Genomic DNA, 19,101 nt, shown 5'->3' with positions numbered 1-19,101 from the left:
ATATTGTCTGTGCCTGCTGTTGTGCTACAATGGCAGAGCTGGGCAGTTGTGCCAGAGACCATACCACCTGCAAAGCCTAAAATATTTACTCTCCGGCCCTTTACAGAAAAAGTTTGCTGAACCCTTCTCCAGAGTCAAATACATTCCATTATACAGGATGCAGTAACAGACCGGTTTCAGAGAATGAAGAAACTAGCGCAAACTGCTTTTTTTTTTTTTTTTTTTGGTCTTTTTGTCTTTTTAGGGTCACACCCGTGGCATATGGAGGTTCCCAGGCTAGGGATCGAATCGGAGATGTAGCCACCAGAGCCACAGCAACATGGGATCTGAGCTGTGTCTGTGACCTATACCACAGCTCATGGCAATGTTTAACCCACTGAGAGAGGCCAGGGATCGAACCCACGTCCTCATGGATCCTAGTTGGGTTCTTTAACCGCTGAGCCACAACGGGAACTCCACCCCCATTTTATAGATGGGGAAATTGAGGCCTGGAGAAGAGGGGGTTACTGCCAGACTCAGGCTGCTAGAAAGACTGAGATCCCGCCTGCCCTTCGACGCAGCCACTCCATGCAACGCAAAGGAAGGGGTGAGGCTTCTCACACACAGCACTGCAGCAGGGATAACTATACCTAGAAAATCAAATCCTACAAATACTAATCCTTGGCCCAAGTGCAACTTCAGAAATGTGAAAAATGGGGAGGGGTGGACGATGACACAGGATACTCTAAGCAAATTAATATCCAAAAGGACAGACTATTTTAGGCCCTTTAGAAATGCTCCTTCACATACCCAAAGCACATGTGCTAATTACAAATCCTGCCCAGGCACCACTCCACCCCAAGGTTAGGGAACTTGTGGTACCAAACCCAAACAGCCTTTTTTTTTTTTTTTTTTTTTTTTTTTTAAGACCAATTGTCTGCAATTTCAGATGTATCTAGTTCTCACACAACTCCGCCCTCGAGGAGACCAAATTCGTGAGGTTTGTGCTCAATTTTAACACCCCCATAATTAAGGCCTCTCCTAAAAGGAGTGCCCAGCATTTCCCCCAAAGTGGAAAATCAGGCAGAGAGAGGGATGCAAGTGGAAGGAACTCGCCCGGGTCCCTGGCGGCCGGGGAGCAGGGGCCGAGAGGGAGGGTCAGAATACACATCCTCCGTGCCCAGAGCTTGCCTCGAACCCGCACCGGGAAAACTCAGGACGCTGGGAACGGTGTGTGGTGACGGGTCAACATCACAAAGTTAAAATTAATTAGCTGCCCGTCACAGAGACTCCTTTGTGCGGCGCAGTGAAGCAATCAAAGCCCAAGGGCATCACACACAATGTCGACAGGCCCTTGGCAGCCACGGGTACAAGAGGGGAGGGCATGCTCTGTCATGTCACCAACACGGTGCCCGAGAGGAAGGCACGCATGCTCTCTTACGTGTGCGCGCATGGGGGCAATGGCTGGTGCGAAGACAGGTCTGAAGTTAGAGTTTCTTAAATTACTTCTGAAAAAGCCGTAACGACAATACTGATGGTAACTACACCTGTGCTGGAGAATCTAAAGTGAAAGATGACAGCTCAGGAACTGCAAAGCCCAAGGCTCCCCCGTAAGCTACCGAGAGGCCAGTGGGAGGAAGGCAGGCATCGGGAGTGGAAGAGGCCAGGGAGGGAGGGCAGGTGCTCCCCACTCAAGACAGAGGTAGGACGGGATGAGGCCCAAAGACCACAGGCATTAGGGACTCGTGGTGCTTGCTGATCTGCCTGCGGTCACCCCATACAGCCGCGTCACTCCCATTTGCCTGCACACCCTGCCCCTTCCCAGGGTGCCAACACCTGCTTCACGCACCACCACCATCCCCCACCTTGCTCACACTGGCTCCTACACCGCTGCAGACAGAGTCTCCTTGAAATCCGGCGGGCTGTGCAACCCAGGTATTAAGAGCATGGAACGCCTATGCTCCAATCCTGGCTCAGATATTTACTGCTGTGTGACCTTGGGCAGATTACTTAACCTCTCTCTGCCAAGGCTTCCTCATCTAGGAAACTAGTTCTAGTTCTGACCTCAATGGGGTGGGTTACATGAGTTAGTTTATTTTGTTTTTTGTTTTTTAGGGCCGCTCCCACGGCACATGGAGGATCCCAGGCTAAAGGCTGAATTGGAGCTACAGCTGCCGGACTAGGCCACAGCAACGTAGGATCTGAGCCGTATCTTCGACCTACACCACAGCTCACAGCAACGTCAGATCCTTAACCCACTGAGCGAGGCCAGGGATAGAACCTGCATCCTCAGGGGTGATAGTCAGGTTCATTAACCACTGAGCCACGACAGGAACTCCAGGTTAGTTTATAGAAAGCGCTTGGAATGCTGCCTGGAATAAAGTCAGGGCTGAATAAGTTAATATTACTAAGACCCCCACCCCTCCTTCAGAGGAGGAACCCCAGAAGGCCTCCCTAATTCCCTCTGTAGGGTAACTGCTCTTTCCTGGAGCCTGGAGCTCCAACTGCCACTAACACCTCTCTGATGGCATGGATAGCTGATTCAAAGCTTATTTTGTATCCGTGGCTATTTACCTTATTTGCTGTCCACAGCACTCTGAATTAGAGTACGAACTAGATCCATTCCCATATCCTGCAACACAGGGGCACAACCTCAAGTCACTTTCTGGAAGCTTCATTCATGCCCTATACTAGACCATACGTAGTTCTCGCATAATCTTCCCAGCAACCCTGAGGTACCCCAGACCATCACTCTAGCTACACCCGTGAAGCCCAGGCTTCATCTCCCTAGGCTAGGTGGCTTCCCTGAAGGCCCAGCGGTAGTTAGGATGCTGCTCTCTAACTCACGTTTTGTTTTTGTCTTTTTTTGCCTTTTCTAGGGCCACTCCCACAGCATATGGCGGTTCCCAAGCTAAGGGTCTAATCAGAGCTGCAGCCATTGCTGGCCTACACCACAGCCACAGCAACGCCAGATCTGAGCCGTGTCTGTGACCTACACCACAGCTCACGGCCTCGCCGGATCCTTAACCCACTGAGCAAGGCCAGGGATCGAACCGGCAATCTCATGGTTCCTAGGCAGATTCATTAACCACTGCGCCACAACAGGAACTCCTAATTTGGGCTTGTTGAAATCAAAGAAATAGAGCGAGTAAACAAGAGGGCCTCTAGTCAGAATTGAAACAGCTTTCAGGGCTCCATCAAAACAGCTATTAATGCATGTAAATGCACCAAAAAAGGGTCTAACCTCCGACTGGTTAAATCTGGTTAGCAGAAGGATGAGGAGAGCAAGGGGCAGGGGAGTGAAGGATTCTTTTTGTGGGTTTCTATAATTTCACATAATTAAATAAGAATCGTGTTAAAACACCCCTCCCACGGAAGAAACCATTCAGATTTAATTCTAATAAAACTTGAGAGGTGTGTGATTTTCCTGGACAAAGCCCATGATAAGAGCCAGCTTTGGATTCAGACCAACGTGGCTTTCTGTCCCGACAGCACCCCTCTCTTACAGCAGCGGGGCCTTGTTCCAGGTACCGAACCTCTCAGAGCCTCGAATCCCTTGTGCGGGAAGGGAGCGTGACCCAGTTGACCTTCAGGTTTCCTTGAGGCGCACCTCAAGTCCTGATTCGGCACTCGGCACACAAGAAGCCAGAGTCTGGCTGTCTCCCCCTGGTTTTGAAGGGTTAATCTTAGTCTATTCCTAGTTCTACACCCCTATATCCATGAGTCCGTCCCTTTCCAGAAGGATCTACTTAGGCAAATGAGAGAGGAGAAAAAAAAAAGAATGCCACCAACCACTCCTGCCCAGAAACCCCCACCCCCGAGACTCCCCTTCTGAGAACACCAGCCTCTCTTAGGAGGCAGGCAAGATGCAGGCAATAAAAGTGGCGACAGAAACCTTCCTGCGAGCGAGGTCCCCGATGCCCCATTGTCTCTATAGCCCAAGCTGTGCCTCTCGCACAGGGTTTCAGGGGCATAAAAAGCATCCAGATAAATGGGTCTCCACTATTGAGTTCATCCACAAGGGAAAAACTTCTAAATCTAAACCAATTAATATGTATGAGGCCCCCACGGGGCCCGCCCCTGGAGATGAGCATCAGAAGGGTGAACACGCACTGAACGGGGAGCCGGGTCCCAGCCCCTAGTGCCAGACGGGACAGACAGGGCCGCAGAGCCGAGGACACAAGGCTGGCTCTGACTTCCCAAGCACTGGTTTCCTGGGCCCAGGCTGCCCCTGCTGCCAGGCTCTTCCAAAGGCACACACGAGTAACTCCACTAGGGACAAGGCCCAGAAGTGACGTGCCGGCAGTTCGGATGGGCTTTTGTTTTTTAAAGTGTGCTGTTGAGACCCGATGACCCAACCATGCCACACCTAGGAATGTCATCACACGCGTGTGCCAACATTCAGCCACGAGGGTCTTTATCACGGTGTTGTTTACGAAAAGAGAAAACTGGGAGTTCCGTCGTGGCACAGAGGAAACGAATCCGATTAGGAACCATGAGGTTGCAGGTTCGATCCCTCGCCTTGCTCAGTGGGTTGAGGATCCAGCGTTGCCGTGAGCTGGGGTGTAGCTGCCAGCCTACACTACAACTCTGATTCTGACCCCTAGCGTGGGAACCTCCATATGCTGTGGGAGCGGCCCTAAAAAGACAAAAAAAAAAAAAAAACTGGAAACAATCTTAATGTTCCATAGCGAGGGGCTGGCAAATGATGTCACATCCCAAAAGCAGAATACTTGGTGGTCACTGAAAGAGACAGAGACTCTCTAATGACATAGAAGGGCAGAAGCGCATGGAGCCCTTCCCCCAACACCAAAACAGGTGCCTAGTGAAGAAAGACAGGGCTCTAAAGGATGGAGATACAGCCCAGGAAAAGGGACTTATTCCCAGAGTGTCAACTGGACCCACGGTTGTCCACATCTTGAAAAAAATCAGGCACCAACTCACAAGCCAGTCATTTTCCAGCCTGTTTTTGTTTTCTGTTCTTGTTTTTTGTTTGCCCATACCCATGGCATGCAGAAGTTTCTTCTAGGCCAGGGATCGAACTCGCACCACTGCAGCAACCCAAGCCACAGCAGTGACAATTCCAGATCCTTAACCCCCTGAGCCACCAGGGAACTCCGAGCCTGTAGTATTTCTAAAACACTTTTGGGATTTCTCAACCAGATGAGGTCCTATGGTCAAATAAGTGTGAGACTCACTGTAATTTCACTGTTCATTCACCCCAACCCTTATCTCACCCCACTTCTGAGATCTACAATGCATCCTAAGGCACTGAAAACATTTTTTTTTCTTTTTTTTTTTTGGCTTTTTAGGGCCACACCTGAAACATATGAAAGTTCCGAGGCTAGGGGTTGAATCAGAGCTACAGTTGCCAGCCTGCCCCACAGCCACAGCAATGCAGGATCCAAGCCGCATCTGTGACCTGCACCACAGCTCACGGCAACGCCGGATCCTTAACCCACTGAGCGAGGCCAGGGATCGAACCCACATCATCATGGATACTAGGCGGGTTCATTTCTGCTGTGCCATGACAGGAACTCCAACTGCAAACTCTTGAGCGGCCCTACATGAGAGAAGCTGCTGAACCCTGCAGCTGCCACAGGATCCTGCTGCAGAACCTTGACTGAAACACATCTGAACCTCACACTGCAGAGGTGGGGAAGGCTGTCAGCTCAACATCACCCTGGATGTGGTCGGGGAGCCTGGGGACCCTGTGCCTCTCACTGCCTGGGGAGTCTTCAGTCAAGTCACCTCCTTATCCTGGGCAAAACCGCTCCTTCTGGGAGTGTACGAAATCAGAGGGTCCAGGGTCGGGGGCTGGCAGGATGCATAAGGGTAGGAAGGCTTGGTGGGCAGGACCTCTGGCACCCACTCCCCTTGAAATGGTAGATGGCTCTACTTTTCTTTTTATCACTTGGCTTTGCACCTCGACTTCACTTAAAGAGTTCTCCTGCTAAAAAGGAAACAAAGTAAGTTAAAACCCACTGAAAGCTATATCCCATACAGTCCCTTTAACCCTTATAGACGACTTTCTTTAAATCTGTATTTCATGTATGAAAAAGTCCTCTCAAAGGGAAGGGCCGAGCCGAGCCGAGCCGGGCCAGGCTATCAGGGAAAGGCAAGGGTTTGAGCTGAATCTACTGCAAAAGAGGCTCGGCAGGCTTAGGGCTGGGAATGAACCAGGGGGCCTGCCTCTGGGCAGGAAGGCAGGGAGCAGGGGCGACACTGCTGGGGAGATGAGAGGGACTGTGCAACGAAGTGGACAGATGAAAAGGCATCTTGAAAGCCAAGGTCAAGAATGTCCACGTGGCGGCTGACAGCAAGACATCCGCTGATGTTTGAAGAGTTACGCGATCAAAACAAGAGCGCCACTAGTTAGGTGACCGAGGCACGCGGTGTCTGTGGCTCAGTGTGAAGGAAAGGCTGAGGGAGAAGTGCTGCAGGCGCCTGTGCTCGTGATCCGGCTACACAAGGGCAACCGCAGAATCCCAGGTCCAACAGGGTACACGAAGATGCCCAGAACAGGATCAGAACTCAAACTCAGCCACTCGCTTTCTTTTTAGGGCCACACCTGCGGCATATGGAAGTTCCCAGGCGAGAAAGTCAAATCGAACTACAGCTGCCGGCCTATGCCACAGCCACAGCAACGCAGAACTTGAGCCACATCTGCCACCTACACCACAGCTCACAGCAATGCCAGATCCTTAACCCACTGAGCGAGGCCAGGGATCGAGCCCACATCCTCACGGATACTAGCCGGATTCATTACCGCAAAGCCGCGATGGGAACTCCCCAGACTCACGCACTAGTCTGAAAACCCAACCTTGCCCTGTGGGCTGAGAGGGGATTCCCAAGGATGGTACCCTCAATGCCCTGCCAGGTGCACACAACCCTACCTTCCCGTTCCCCCAGAGCCTGGGATCCCCGCCTCCTCGGAGGGTCATGTGTGGTGTGAAAGGTCATCCTGGGGACATGGCGAGAGGAGTCTAATCACAGAGTGGAACTCAGGGTGTCTGGAGGAGAAAGGAGCTCGTGCTTCCTCCAGCGAGGAGGGTTCAATCACGCTGCAGCCAACGGCCCACCCGCCTTCCATCCCCTTCCGGCTGGCCGGCTGGCACTCCAATTCAAGCAGCTCTTCCTCAGTCAGACACCACACACCCTAGAGATCCTCCGGGGCCCTCCTAGAAGCTGGCACTTGGCTCTGGCAGACAGGTACGGGGCTTCCGACTGGAATTCAGCAGCACTCCGCATCCAGCTTTCACTTGTCTGCAAATCCTAACAGCCAGGAAACTCACAACATCGCTGGCCGGCTTCCCGCCTGGAGTGCGACACCGATGACAAGGAACTCATCTCGAGTGTTATCTGAGTGACAAGGATGGACTAAAACGCTGTACTGGAAAGAATTCTGAACTTGGGTCGGAAGAGAGTTTCTCGTGATCCACCTGCAGCGCCTGACGTGTGTGAGGAGCGTCGGCGTGTGTGCCAGGCATTTGCCGTCTGTCCTGGATGCCAGGACCAGCCTTCGGATTGGATTCTGACTCTTAGCTTTGTCATGTACTGGACCTGTGACTTTGGAAAGTAACAAAAGCCACCTACCTGCCTTTTCATCAACAACACAGGACAATAAGCCTGGTCCAACGCTCTCGCAGGACTGCTGGAGGGTGCCAGGAAGCTCACGTACAGCAGGCTGCTCTTTCACGTGTCCAGTGTGGGGGATTATTACATTTAAGGGATTACAGTTCCTCTCCACAAGAGTGGCCCGGAGGCACTACACGATCCTGGAGAGGCTTCTCAATCAACAAAGAATTAGCACAAGCGCCGTAGCTGCTGCGAGTGGTGGCAGCCCTCGGGGAGGCAAGCCTCGAATCCCAGCTTGGGGACCGGCTCAGGGCCTGATTCTCTGTTCCTGCGTCACACAGGATGAAGGGGGCGGGGGGTTGGTGCTGGGACCCCTGTGCTGTCACGGGGTCTTCCCAGTGTTGTCTGGCACAGGGCTGTGGGCACACACGGCCCAGGACAGTGGAAACTCGGGCCACAGGGCTCAGTTTGCAAGTCGGCGGGGCCAACCACCTGTTCCCGGCAGTGGTGGGTGGGAAAAGAGCAGTGCCACGGCTGCCAGAAGGCCACCCACGAGGAGGCGTACAAGAGGGCCAAGGGGTGCCGTCTCCAGGGAACCCCAAAGACCAAAGACAGAGGCTTCTTCCTCTGCACTGCTTTCTTCCCACTGGCTGCCCTGCAGGCAAACACCGCACTCTCTGGGCAGGAGCTGCATGTCCTTGAAGACGGAGCCGTCCAGCGTCCAGCATGCGCAGGCAGTGGCACCCAGGTTGACTGCGCTGCTGGTGGAGCAGGGACGTCATGGGGAGCTCCAGGGTCCAAGTGGGAGAAAGGGCGTGAGTGGACATCACATGTCGAGAGAGGGCTCCGCCTGCTTCACCTTACACAACCTGTGTGCTCTGGAAGGCCGGCTTCAAGGAGGCCGGGTTTTGCTGGAGCCTTCTTATGATGTAACGGCGGGAGCGCAGGGATGGGAGGGCCACACGCCCAAACTGGAGTCTCAGTGCCTGCCAATGACCGTGGCTTTGGAGGCATTATCCACCCACCAAGCTGTTTCCTCTTCCATGAAGTGAGGCTAAAATCACCCCACAGGACTGATGAAAGGAGCATCAATAATGATTACTAATAACGAGAGAGATAAGACAAAATCATGAAAACGACTACTGCTTACAGGGGTTACGTGCCTCCCAGCGCTATGCTGGGCACTATGCCCACGCTCTGTCTAATCCTGCCCAAGTCCCACAGGCTCCCGAACAAGGAGAGTTGGCGGCGGGGGCGGGGGCGGGACTGCCTTACGATTGAGTGTATCTTCTGCCTTGTAACCACCGCCTGGCCAAGGAGCTGAGGGTGCCAGCGGCTCCCCAACCACTAAGCCCTCTCTGGGCACAGAGTCCCACACAGCATGCTCCATCCAAGAACCTCAGCTCATTTCAGGGACCTCGGTTATTCTCATTTAGCAGATAAAGAGGCAGGAGGGGACTCCTCAACCTGCCCAACTAGTTGGTCATACCACTAGTTAATGAGTAATGAGCATCCACCTCCCAACCACCAGTTTTGGGTCCCGTCGGGCAAGGCGCTGACTCAAGTGGCAAAGAGTGTGTGTGGTCTCTGGAGCCGGCGTCTTGGGGGTTGAACACTGGGTCTTCCATGCTGCTTAACTTCCCTGTGGCCCAGTTTTTGAATCACAAAAGGGAATCACACCTGCCTCACCGGGTTGGTTATGGGAATTAAATTACTTCACACATGCAAAGCACTGAGACCAGGGCACAGCACAGACTAAGAGCTGAAGAAATATCAGCAGCTACCAACGTCCACTGTCCACGTCTTCCAAAATGAAGCTCTGGACCTGCCGGGATGCTCCCCTCTCTGCTTTCTCTCTGTTTTCTTTGAGGTCCAGCTGCGACATCGCCTCCAGGAAGCCCTCCCAGCCCCTGAAGCAGCCGGTGACACCCTGCTCGGGGCTGGCTTCGGATTCTGCCTGCATCCCCCTCCCAGCACGGACCATGACCTGCCCACTGGTCAACTGATCTGTCCGCCCTCCTAGACGACAACCAGCTTGATCCTGCCCAGCTTTGTCTCCCCTGGCAGGACCTGGATGACACCCCACCAATGGGAACCCACCCACAGCAGGTTTCCAAATCTTCCTACACCATCAACTCCTTACTGAGGCCTCAGAGGCATCGGGCCTGGGGCTAAGCACTGTCCGCCTGCACTGCTAATGGACACCTGTTCCCTGACCCTGTCTGATGCATGGGTAAACTGAGGCTCAGCAGGACTAAGCAACGAACGCAAGGCCACACAGCTGGAGAACGGCTGGGCCAGCACGAGAGCAAAGTCCACCTGATCCAAGCGGACCTTACTGCCTCGTCCATCGCTACTTTATCTTTGCTTCTCTTCCTTCCCGTTTTGATGTATAAAGTAGGGGGAGGGAGGTGGGAAGGCATCGTTTTGCACGAAGCGAGGTATCCCTGCATAGACGTCCCCCAGAACTGTGAACAATTAACGGTTGTGCCCTGGATGGCTCTGAGGTGCTCCAGCCCTCCTCCCAGCGTCACCTGTACTCAGCCCCTGACACAGACACTCAAATGCCACCTGACTGACTGACAGCCTGGCTTCCACCTTCTTCCCTCTTCCCCTCGAGGGCCCCCAGAACCAATAGGGGAAGTTGGTTGCTAATGGCAACGGCCTTGGGAGCAAGGTGAGACCTACCAGCCCGCTGCTGAGGGCTGGAGGGAAATTTTCAGCAGCCTCTGGGGCCCCTTGGTGTCAGTCGAGGCAGTCTCTTCCCTGCCTGGGTCTCCGTTTCCTCTTCTCTAAAAAGCGGGTGCCACCCTCCCTGACTCTGGTTATAGAGCTGAGAAGCGTTAAGGGAATCCAGCCAATCAGGCCTCTGGAGGGGCCCTGAATGGATTTAGATGGACCGGTAGGTGTGTGCTGTCTGTCTGCTTGTTTTTTTAAAAAAAAGGAATGCCTCTCAGCAGCAGCTTAGCTCAGGAGACCCCCTCCCCCACCAACCTATTTATACCCTAGGCTGCAAACTGAGGTGTCTAAGCTGAGTCCTGGGGTGGAGCCTGTTCCAGGCTGTGTGGGCTTTGGGACCCCTGGAGCTGGAGGGACCATTAATTACTCTCATCCTGTCCGTCTCTACGAGACTGGAAGCCTGCTCAACAGGAAAGGCGAGCTATGATTGATGGGCACCCTTAGAACCGGTGCCCAGAAAGTTTCCAAGAAAAGTTGACTGAAGGGCTCAAAGGGCCGCTGGGCCCACCTTCGAAGAGCTCCACGCAGGCCCAGCAGCTCTCTGGCAGGAGGCAGCTAAGAGGCAGAGGAGCAGGAATTGGGGTGGTGGGCAGCACCCAGCGTGTCTGGCTGCCGAGCCCTTGCTCCTAAGGCTACTCACCTGGAGATACGGGCTCTGGGGAGGCGGCCCCTCTGAGAAGACACCTGGGAAAGAGGTCTCATCTCCGTGGCCTTTGTTACTAATGCCCTCGGCACACCACAGAGGGCACAGCCACCTCTTCTGGCACCAGTGGCCCTGCCCCTCCCACCCGCCATTTCTTGACCTGTCCCAGCCTTTCTGGGACTCTCAACGCCAAATACCTGTTTTCCAGAGTGAAACGGGTTCACCAACAGCCCTTGAGCATCCTGTGATGGCTGCTAACCTTCTCCCCATCCCCCAGGTAAAGATGCTGCGGCTCAGAGAAACTGAGCAGTGAGGCTGTGCCATGTGGAGCAAGCTTCCCCTGCCCTCCCATCATCTACCCACCTGGCCTGGTGGCCAAGCAACCCCACACTCCCCACAGGGGACCTACTGGGAACACCAAGCACACAGCCCCAGCACCCTGGGAACCCCGCCGGAGGTGCAGCTGATGGTTCAAATATCAACCCCACCCATCTAACTTGGGGTGTCAGGGAGCTAACTGGCCACTAGGGCACGAACTTACTTTTAAAAGGTTTACAGTCCTCATTTTGTAAAAGGACCACAGCCTGAGCACATGCACAAAGATGAAACTGGTGGGGGCTGTGCAGGGCACCCCCTGGGGAGATGTCAACAGCCCTAAGGCACCCTACCTCCCCAGCACAACCTAGGAGTCTAACCTCACAACAGACAACCTTGTCCTGTGGCAAAACAAACAGGGAAGCGGAGGATGCTGCCTGGCCCACCCCTTCATGGGGTCTGTGCCCACACTGCCCACCAGCTTGCTGCCATGTGGTTCTCCACCAGCAGGCAGATGTGTTCAGGGCCTGCTTCTGTCCCCACACCCCCAGATGTCAGGAGAATATGCGGGTCAGAGTCTGGAGGGCTCAGCGTCACGGCAACAGTCACTATGGGGCATCTCACTCGCTTCTCACGACAGCCTGACCAAGAAATGGCACCCCCATGTTACTGATGGGGAGACGGAGGCTCAGGCAGGGAGGCGGCCTGGAGGGCACTCGATACACAGGCTTGCTCAACAGAAAGTCCTGGAGGTGGATGACACAAAGCAAGGTAGTGTTTTTTTGTCACATCCCAAGCACCCATTCATTTAATGGTTTAGCAAAGACGGGTGGCGGACCCACCAGACGTTACTGCTTAGGGTCTGCAGGGGTGACAGAGACATTCCGGGGTCCTACACTCCCATGGGTACAAGGGCACCTCTGCCTCACCTCCACGGGAGTCCCCGAAACGTGCCTGAAGCCTGAACCTTCAACCCTGGTGGAAGCTGCCCTGTGACAGTCCAGCTACCAGCCCCCTTTCCTTTCCAGCAAGCGTCAAGCGTTGGGTCTCAGGTAATTCGTCCTAGAAAACCACCTTAGGAGGGGGGACACCTGCCGCAGTCCCCCTTCAGAAGCCTCCAGCTTCTCAGCGGAAAAGATGGTGGGGACAAGGACATGAGACTGCACACAGAAACCGGTTTTTTTTGTTTTTTTTTTTTCTTTCTACACAGTCCCGGCTATTAGGGAGAGACGAACAGCCCAAGGCCTTCCTTTGGAGTTTATCTTGACTCGTCAGGCAGTTGTGGTGGCCCTGCCTGCAACCGGAGACTGGGCGGGAAAACCCTGTGCGCTGGGCAACAAGAGCAAGGGCGACCCTGTGCCATCAGAGGGGGCACAGGTTGGGCTGTCCAGGCCCGGGGGTGGCGGGGGGTGGGGGGGGGGGAAGGAAAGCGCCTTTGTGCCATGGGCCTCCCTTCCCCCACCGCAATCCCCAGGAGCAACAATCAGTTATGCAAATCGTGGCCCCGCCCCCAGCCTGAGCCGCCGCCGCCGAGCCCCACCCCGCTGCCCTGGGTCTCTAGGTTCACCTCTGCCGTCTGTCCGTCTCTCCCACACACACACAAATAGGCACAGGCGCCCTGAGGCATTACCCATCCAGCGAAGAAACCTGCCCCTGCCCTTGCCCCCACCGCCTCCTTCACGATCTTTAGTCTTTTGAAACTCATTTTACCCTGATTTCACCCTGCCAGCCTCCTCCTCCACTGTACTGCCTGCCTCCTCTGGGGCCAGAACTGCTAACCCAGGGACGCGGTTCACACCTGGAAGAAGGGGTGCCCGGCTCAAAGCTTCACCAATAACTGAACACACGGCCCGTTGCTATTTCGTTTCGCGAGTTCTCCCAATGAAACACAATCATCTGAAGAGAAAAAGAACTGGCTTCGAGGGGGCGCGCTCCACATGAGGCCCGTCTGGACCACTGCCATCCGCGTGGAAAGTCACAGCCAGGTGACAACTTCCGCTGGGGGCTCTTAGCCCCCTTGGTCTTTTTTTTTTTTTTTCATGAGACACACACTTCTGATTGTTTCAGTTTCAAATTACCGTCAGCGTCTAAATTGGGAATCCTGGCTCCTCCACCATCAGCGCATCAGAGGTGGGTATTCAAAGCAGCACTTATTGACAAACGGCGATGCAAATCTGCCCCGTAAACTTGGACGCATGCAACACACACACACACACACACACACACACACAGAGCACTTATTGACAAACGGCGATGCAAATCTGCCCCGTAAACTTGGACGCATGCAACACACACAGAGCACTTATTGACAAACGGCGATGCAAATCTGCCCGGTAAACTTGGACACCTGCAACACACACACACACACACACACACACACACACACACACACACACACACACACACGGCCACTGTCCATCCCAGGAGTTTCTATCCCAACCAAGAAGAGGGGGTGTGCGTGTCATCTGTCACCCACAACCCCGAGATGGCAAACAGTGACCACGACAGAGATGACAGACATCTGTGGGCACACAGAGAACCCGGCGCCTGTCACATCTCCAGTTAAGCTTTTGCCAGCTTTGAAATAAAGACCATTAAAGACAAAGCCTAAATGTTTGCAGTGAGTCCTAGCTCCAGAATGGCAAAGACCTCTTCTTACCTCCTGGGCAGGTGGGTCCCTAACCAAGGACATTTAAAACATTCCACCCTAGGAATGCCACAGGAGCAGGCCACAGGGAGTATTTTTAAAGGGGCCTGCAGGCCTCACCTCGCCCCATAACTGCATTCTCATTAGCTCAAAGAGCAACCCCTTTTCTGCTGGAAAGCTCCCCCACCCTCAAAACGCACTGTGGTCCTTGCTCTCGGCACAAGGGCTGCCCCCAGGCCTCACCTTATAAGCCCTCAAAGTCACTCTACAAACCGGAAGGGCCAGAGCCTTCCAACCAGTCCAACCTCCAACTCTGCTGTTCACTGAGTGCTTGCTGTATACAGGCCGCTGACCTGCATTCCTCACATACTTAACCCGGAGAAGCCAGCCTCAGGCACCGGTGTCCTCTGTTCTCTACCCGTGAGGACACTGAGGCTCAGAGAAATATCAGGGTCATGCAGGCAATAGCGGCTTGGGAGACAAATCTTACAAATTCAACTGTCTTAACGTTATAATGGGTCCCTGTGGCTTCGGATAAAATTCCTAGAGACAGACTCGCACATAAATTTGAAAAAACATATCTCAAACAACTTAGATGGAGACTGGATGATACACAGGAGAAAGGTGGGTCAGAAGATAAACCGCGGCTTTGGTGACAGCATTTAGAACACTAAGGCCAAAAATGTGTGCCAAAGAATTATATTTTTAGAATTATATTTTTTATGCAAGTTGAGGGCAGAATGTAGTATTTCTAAATTAACATGTTATCTTCTATGACGCATGATTTTAAACGCACGGAATTACATTAGGAACTTAAACATCTTAAGGAGGGGAAACCACTCCAGCAACAGTGAAGCCACACCGACCCGCCACAGCTCAGCTCGGCCTCACGGACGCACACAGGCTCCAGCAAACCCTTCTGCAGCCCGCGAGCCCTCTCCCTCCAGGACGTGCTGGGCCACGCAACCCAGGAAGCCACCGGGTTAGAAAGGAGGTGCTGGAGTTCCCATTGTCGTCATGAAAAACAAAATCAAGCCCATCCTTTCCCACATTCCCAGGAAATGAAGTTAATGGACAGATTTTTCCCTCATGTTCCATTTTTCTCCCCTTGTCTTGGCTTAACCCAAGCGATGGCTAACGCTTGCTTAAAGGTGGTTAAGACAGGAGTTCCCGTCGTGGCTCAGTGGTTAACGAACCTGACTAGGAACCATGAGGTTGCAGGTTCGATCCCTGGCCTTGCTCAGTGGGTTAAGGATCCAGCGTTGCCGTGAGCTGTGGTGCAGGTCACAGATGTGGCTCGGATCCTGCATTGCTGTGGCTCTGGCGTAGGCCAGTGACTACAGCTCCGATTCGACCCCTAGCCTGGGAATCTCCATATGCCGCGGGATCGGCCAAAAAAAAGACAAAAAAAAAAAAAGAAAGATGATGAAGACAATCTCCTAACAAGGGTGGGTGTTTCGGTACCCACAAGCGGCGGGTTGGCTCACTCAGTTTACAATGTCCTTATTCCTAGGGGCCACACACAGAACTTATGACTGCAAAGACCCCGGGACCACTCAGAGCAGGAGGAAGAGGGGCTTCCCCAGGCAAGAGGGTCCCCCAGCTAGAGCTGCAGCCCTGGACCTTTCTAACTAGGGCAGTAGGTGCCCCCAATAACACAGCTCCCTCTGAAGGGGCTGCCAACAGCCAACGTCAAACCTCAAAACTAAGCCCCACCTTTGGGGGCTGAGACCCTTGCCTGGGTGCTTTCAGTCCACGTGCTGACAGCCAGACCAGGACCTGGCAGCTATTTTGTTTCATGGGGAGCAGGAGAGGCAGGGGCCTCGGGGCGGGCCGGCTGGAGGCTCGAGTTAAGTTTCGCTGGTGAGTGGCGGGGGCACAAAGGAAGGAACCACTGGGGGAGGGGAGGCCGCAGAGCTGGAGGGCTGGGACAAAGGGGACAAGAGACAAAGGGACAGGAAAAGGGAGCCCGCTTTCTCCTCTGAGGAAGGAACTCTCCACAGAGCCTAGTATTTTCACTCACACCTCCCCAGGCACGATCACAGGTTTGAGGAGGCAGTGGCTTCAGGTGACCTGACACCCCTCCTGTCTCCGCTGCACGTAGGTTCTCCTCGTCCCCCACCCTCCCTGTGGCCTGTCCAGGCCCCCTCCTCAGCCCACTTATTCAGAGTCAGCAAGGCTGCCTTTGATCAGCTGCCGCTCTCCAGCCCCGATCTGCAACCCTGAAGAGAGACAAAGAATTATTTATTTGGAGAAAAGAAAAACCCTCCAAGTGTCAGCCGGTGACAGACGTGATACCCTCTATGCAGCAGCGAGGAGGTGGGAGCAAGGTGCCGGCTCTCTGAGTCTGTGGGTCTTTCCCCAGCAACACACGCCCGGGCCCCCTCTGCACCCTCCCCTCCAGTCGGCCCTTGGGCTTTTCCCCCTTAAGACCCCTACCCACCTCCTCCCCGCTCCATCTCTACTGAGGGTGAGCGTGCCAAGCACCAGAGGGGCTCCAATAAAGAGGGCAACCTCTGAAAGGTGGGCAAGGTCAGACCAGAAAGACCCTGAATGTCTGGCTCTCGGTCAGGGGGACCTGGGGCTCTGGTCACTGCAGCTCCTGATGTGTTTGATTCTGATTCGGGTCTGCTTTCGACTTTAGGAAGGGCGCCGTCACATTTCACCTTAACAAAGCAAATATGGCATCCACACGGAGGCCAAGCCACCCCAGGGGCAGTTTCGGGGTGGGGCCAGGAGGCTGTGTGTCATCGCCAGGAGGGACAGCACCAGAAAGCCAGGAGCCACCGGAGGAGCGGCCCCCTGCGAGAGACCCCAGCCCTCCTGTGCAAAACTGGCTCGGCTCCTTCCTCCCCTCCATGCTGCCACCCACACACCAGGGTCCTGCTTCTCTGGACCCCACTCCAGCCCCGCAAAGAGCGGAGGACCTACAATGTGCGGGCACGACACAGGGTAACAGGGGCCCTGCGCCCCCACAAGAGCATCACGCCCACTGGGTCAAGCCCTTTACACCTGCTTCTTTAAACCAAGACTCTTGAGCACAGACTGCGTGCCAGGCCCTGGGGGCTTAAGCACTTGGTGGGGCCTGGGGAGGGACCCTCCCAGGCCTGCAGTGGGGACAATGGGGACAATCAACCAGAGTGAGGCCGGGAGAGCTGCGCCAGGCTCCTCCCTCCTGTGTGGTCTGGGCCAGGCTGGGCTGGGCAGCCAAGCTGGCGGTGGCCGTGGCTCCAACATCAGGTCAGGGGCAGACCAGACCCTCCCCCAGAGCAGCCGATGCTGCTGCTCCAGAGAGGGCTGGCCCTATCTGCGGCCTGCCTGGGCTGAATCCCACCTCCCCTCCCTCTTCCCTTCACTATCTCAGCAGCTCCTCCCCACCGCTTCCCCTCACCTCCCTCCACCCACCGGGCCAACGCCAGAGCCCCAGTGAGTCCCTGGTCAGGCCCCAGCAACTGGCCCACCAAATAATGAGACCAAGGATCAGGCCACGCTCAGCTCTGAATCAGAACTAGCGTCTGTCCTCGTGCAAAGAATTCCATGGTGACACATGCTCCACGATAAAACCATTTTCGAAAATAAAAAAGGGAGAAGAAAGAAGCCATGTGTATCTTGAGTCTGCAAGGCAGCCCTGGACGGGGCCAAACACAGCTTCCTGAGAAGCGGTGGCCCAGAGCAGCCCCAGCCTGTGACCCTGGCCCTCCCCGGGGCGGGATATTCCAGGACAAGCCCGCTGACTCACCGGAAAGGGTGGCACTGTGGCAGGCACCTGTGCCTCGGAGATGGCCTTGGCCTGGCGGCAATGCCCAGCCCGTCACTACGAGGAGGGGGATCGGCGTCCCTGGCAAAGTCTAGGAAACTTAATTCAGATACGAAGGAAGCCAGGCCCCTGAAAGCTTCTTCAAAACCAGCCGCCCCTACACTCTTTTAGTTGATGTTCTTGTGGATTCGTGTTTCCAACCATCGAGTCTTAAAAAAATTTCACTACAGGACTTCCCACTGTGGCGCATCGGAAACGAATCTGACTGGGAACCAGGAGGTTTTGAGTTTGATCCCTGGTCTCACTCAGTGGCTTAAGGATCTGGTGTTGCTGTGAGCTGTGGTATAGGTTGCAGACACGGCTCAGATCCTGTGTTGCTGTGGCTGTGGTGTAGGCTGGCAGCTACAGCTCCGATTTGACCCCTAGGCCTGGGCATCTCCATGGGCCATGAATGCAGCCCTAAAAAGCATTTAAAAAGAAAAAAACAAAAAACAAAAAAAACCAGTTTTTTTCCCCACTAGAATAGCAGCCATACAAGAACATTTTTGTTCCAACTCTTTTCCTGTCTCCAAGGTGCAGCCCAGTCCTCACCTTCTCCAAACTCCGAGCAGTACCTGACAAGGTCCCAGACGAGGAGCCGCCCACAGACGCTGGGACCACAAAGGCATCCTTTCGCACCACTTTCCAGACAAAGAAGCCAACGCTCAGTTAACGTCAAGTAGCCAGTCCAAAAATCATAGAGCCCGTTGGCGACAGCCAGGGGGCCAGGGCAGGAGGACGCAAAGCAGACCCGGTTGTTCTCTGGTCGGGGGTGGGGGTCGGGGGGGGGTGCCCAGGGGACAGCAGAATGCGTCCCGGGGCTTCTTCAGGGGACAAAGCCCATCTGAACCTGCAGGACACGTCTCCCATTTAAAGAGGCGTAGTTGGCATCTTAAAACGCACGAGCCCCAGATAAAGGGGATGAATAGTCCATAAGCTCCGTGAGGACAAAGACTTTGCTGGTGTCCTTCTGTCTGGAGCCACACCTCAGGGGCATCAACTGTTTGAAGAAGGAAAAACTAGACTGACTGACTGACTGACTGACTATCTAAGGAAAACAAGCACCTGCTCTGACCCCTCAGTGGGTGTTGGATAAAGTGTCCTCCTGCACCGAGAGCATTAGGACGGGTTTACTAGAAAGCGGTGATTTAAAGGGAGTGAGCAATTCGCATCCCAGGAAAAGCCTGAACGGCCAGCCTGGAACCAAAGAAGCTTCTTCTCCCCACCGCCCTACCCCCTCCCACCCCGCCAGGGTGTGGCTGGACCTTCCCTGAAGCACAGATAAGAGCCACTGACAATTAGAAGCCACAGCCACTGCTCCAAGACCCACAGCCCACGTCCTGAGCCGCCCCCTGGAATCTTGTTTATCCTCCTCCGCTAAGCAAACACAAGTCTTCTCAGATA

The 19,101-nt window shown here is 54.4% G+C and overlaps 1 protein-coding gene and 1 long non-coding RNA gene across 3 annotated transcripts in view; one reads left to right on the top strand and one right to left on the bottom strand.

The window, feature by feature from the left end:
* SSBP3 (single stranded DNA binding protein 3) overlaps nucleotides 1-19,101 on the bottom strand; it is a 169,918-nt gene that overhangs the window by 128,890 nt on the left and 21,927 nt on the right. The gene's annotated exons all lie outside the window — the stretch shown is intronic.
* On the top strand, nucleotides 207-6,649 carry LOC146402953 (uncharacterized). The gene is made up of 2 exons (XR_014808259.1): nucleotides 207-4,526; nucleotides 5,455-6,649. It is a non-coding gene; the product is annotated as an uncharacterized LOC146402953 (long non-coding RNA).

This window comes from Sus scrofa, chromosome 6, assembly GCF_054392235.1.
Source record: "Sus scrofa isolate SSC_HxYL_T2T_F1_AM1 chromosome 6, Sscrofa_HxYL_maternal_Yorkshire_Landrace_v2.0, whole genome shotgun sequence".
Lineage (NCBI taxonomy): Eukaryota > Metazoa > Chordata > Mammalia > Artiodactyla > Suidae > Sus > Sus scrofa.
The sequence above is the reverse complement of the archived record's forward strand: the minus strand, read 5'-3'. Positions and strand labels throughout refer to the sequence as shown.